Raw genomic sequence first — 3,428 nt, 5'->3', positions numbered from 1 at the left:
AAAGTATAAAATTGTGGCAAGTTTTTGCCCTGTACATGTTTCCTTGTGTTTACTCATACATATCTACTTCTTGAGCATTTACTGTCTCTATAGCACATAGCATATCTTCATTTTTAAATTAACAAAACTTAAATCTTATTGCAAGATTTACTTGCATTGATGTTATATGAGAAGTAATACAAATCCAAAATGCAACCCAATAAATCCAAGAAAATAATACTTAGAAGCAAACAATATAGAATATGTGGAAGATAGAGTATAAACTGCATAAAGTTCAGTTCTTTTAAGTGCATTGTTAAAAATATACTAATGTTATTTTGTATATTGGCATCTGGTGTTAATGATATGCAAGAAGCATCTGCTATCAATCCTGTTCTGTTACATTTTGTGGGGTTGAAACTCATAGCTGACCCTCTTATAAAGAGGAGATTGCCCATCTTTCTACCACAGAGCTGCTGGTGGGTTTGAACTACATGTCTTTGGGTTGGCAGTGTAATTTCTTATCACTAAATCACCAGAGCTTCTGTTGTCAGTCCCAGAGATATAACAGTGTTGTTGTGTTATTGTTGTGTGCCGTCTAGTCAGAACCAACCCAGAGCTGACACTTAAGCAGGTTTTCAGAGGCAGTAAATGACACAGGAGATTGCCCATCCTTTCCCTCAGAGCCGCTGGTGGATTCGAACCTTATGCCTTTGGAATTGCATCACAGCTTCTTGCCACTAGCCCACAAGATATATGTTAATTGTTTTTTAAAGCTATGCAGACAGTATAACTACTAAGTATGTGTTTCCTTTACAAACAAATTGCAATGAATTTGGGCTATAAGGATTGTATAAACGTGATTTCCTAAATAGTGTTTTAAAGTTTGTCATTATTTCCATATGTGGGGGGAAAAAGCTGAAATGACCTTTTTAAAAATTACGTTAAAAGAGTGGCAAAATGTTACAATCAACTGCTTTGTTTCTTTACTAATTTCCCATAATAATGAGTTAATATTCATAACTCATTGCCATCGAGTTGGAACCAATTCTTAGCTGACCCTCCAGTGGGTTTTTGGAGGCTGACAATCACAAGGGAAAGTACTGCCCATTTTTGTCCCACAGAGCTGCTTTGTGGATTGAACCACCAGAAAGAGGACACGTTTGGGTTGGCAGTGCAACTTCTTACAGACAAAGCCAATAAAAACTATCCCTGAAGGCTACTTTAGAACCTCAAATATGTAATAAATGATTTATATTTATCTAGTTTTTATTTAATGATCTAAGACTGGCTGTATCAAGGAGAGGAAAGGAAGAAAATAGCTCAGACCATTTGTTTTCAAGTAAAGAGAATGATAGAAAAAGCACTCAGTAAATTATTTCCTGGAACAGTATCAAGTGGTTTGAGGAGGGAGTTTTCTTGTTCCTAAAAAAAAGAAAGTTTTAATTAGTTATAAATTTATATCAACACACAAATAATTGTTTCTTTTCCCCTTTATCGGAAATTGTTGGTTTTTCATACCGTCGAGTTCATAGTGACCCTATGAACAAAAGATCTGAAATCTGTTTTGTCCTGTACCATTCTTACGTTTCCGAACACATTGGAGTCCACTGTGACAGTCACCGTGTCAATCCACCTTTTCAAGGTTCTTCTTGGCTGAACCTCAATTCCAACCATCATGTCCCTCTCCTTAATGTGAGGCAAAGCTTCATCATCTTTGCTTATAAAGAACATTCTGGATGCACCTTCTCCAAGACATACTTGTTTGTTCTTTTGGCTCTTTTCCAACACCACACAACTCAAAGGCATCAATTCTTCTGGCATTCATTGCCCAGCTCTCAGAAGAATAGCAAGTGATGGGAAAGACCATGTCCTGAATCAGACACACCTTAGTCCTCAAACTGGCATCATTATTCCTCAATAATTTGCAAACTTTCCGAGTGCAATATGTCTCCTGATTTCCTGAGTGCTGGTAACAAAGGTGTTAATTGTGGATCCAAGTAAGATGAAGAAATTGTTTATGATTTCAGCCTTTTCTCCATCAATCACGATGCTGCCTACTGATCTGGTGGTAAGAATGTTTGTTTTCTTGACATTGAGATCCAATCCATTTTTAAGGCTGTATTCTTTGATCTTCTGAAGCAAGTTCTTCAAATCTTCCTCACTTTCAGCAAACAAGGTTGTGTCATCTGCATACCACTGGTTATTGATAAGTCTCCTTATCCTGATGCTGTATTCCTCTTCATAGAGTCCAGCTTCTCACATAATTTGCTCACATACAGATTGAATAGGTATGGTGAAAGAGCACATCCCTGACACACTCCACTCTTAATTTTAAATCATGTAGTGTTCCCTTGCTCTGCTCACACAACAGTCCCCTGGTCTAGGTATAGATTTTGCAAGAGCACAATTAAGGGCTCTCAGGTTCCTATTCTTCTCCAATGTTAGCCGTAACTTGTTATGACCCACACAGTCAAATACCTTTGCATAATCAATTAAGTGCTGGTGGCCTAGTATCAAAAAGCTGTGCAGCAATACTGAAGGCATGCAGTATGAGACCAGGTGCTCTGCAGGAGGAGGATTGGCAGTCTCCTCTGGTTCTGACTTGACAGTACACAACAACAATCAAAAAAGCATAAAGAGAGACTTATGATATTCTTTACTTTCAACAAGGACCCATCAGTCTGAGTAATGATATCCCTGGTGCCACTGCCTCTTCTAAATCTTCTGGCAGTTCCCTAACTATATACTAGACATTTTATTTTTTTCTAAAATAAAATTTTTATTTTATAATGGTTGACTTATGAAGTTAGTCTACGTTGTTTTTCACACCAGATCTTTCCCATTTCCTTTACCCACTCCTACCTTTACTCATCAAATTGTGTGACCCTATGATTGCCGCCCTGCCCATCCTCACCCCTCTGCTCCTACCCTCCCCCCCTTGGATCCTCATACACATTTTACTAATTATTTCTACAATAACAGTCTCATACAGTATTTGTCCTTAAGGGACTGAGTTCACTCAGCGTAATATCTCCAGACCCTCCCAAGTTACGCAGTAATTTTCTAAATCATTGCTCCTGAGTGTTGCATAGTATTCCTTTGTGTGAATGTACAACAATTTCTCAATCCATTTTATTGTGGTTGGACATCTGGGTTGTCTCCATGTTCTTGAGATGGTGAATAACGCTGCAAGGAACATTGGTGTACAAATCTCCATTTGTGCCTCAGTTCTCACTTTCTTGGGGTATATTCCAAGCAGTGGAATGGCTGGGTCATATGGAATTTCTATGTTCAGCTTTTTGAAGAAATGCCAAATTGTCTTCCAGAGTGGTCATACCATTTTATAATCCCACCAACATTGTGTTTGAGTTCCTATCTCTCCATATCCTCTGCAATATTTATTGTTGTTGATTGCCTTCGAGTCGAGCATGACTCATAGTGACCCT

Source organism: Elephantulus edwardii, unplaced genomic scaffold, assembly GCF_000299155.1.
Source record: "Elephantulus edwardii isolate Elephantulus edwardi_28Jun2011 unplaced genomic scaffold, EleEdw1.0 scaffold00079, whole genome shotgun sequence".
In the NCBI taxonomy this organism is placed as follows: domain Eukaryota; kingdom Metazoa; phylum Chordata; class Mammalia; order Macroscelidea; family Macroscelididae; genus Elephantulus; species Elephantulus edwardii.
Note: the sequence above shows the minus strand (reverse complement) of the source record.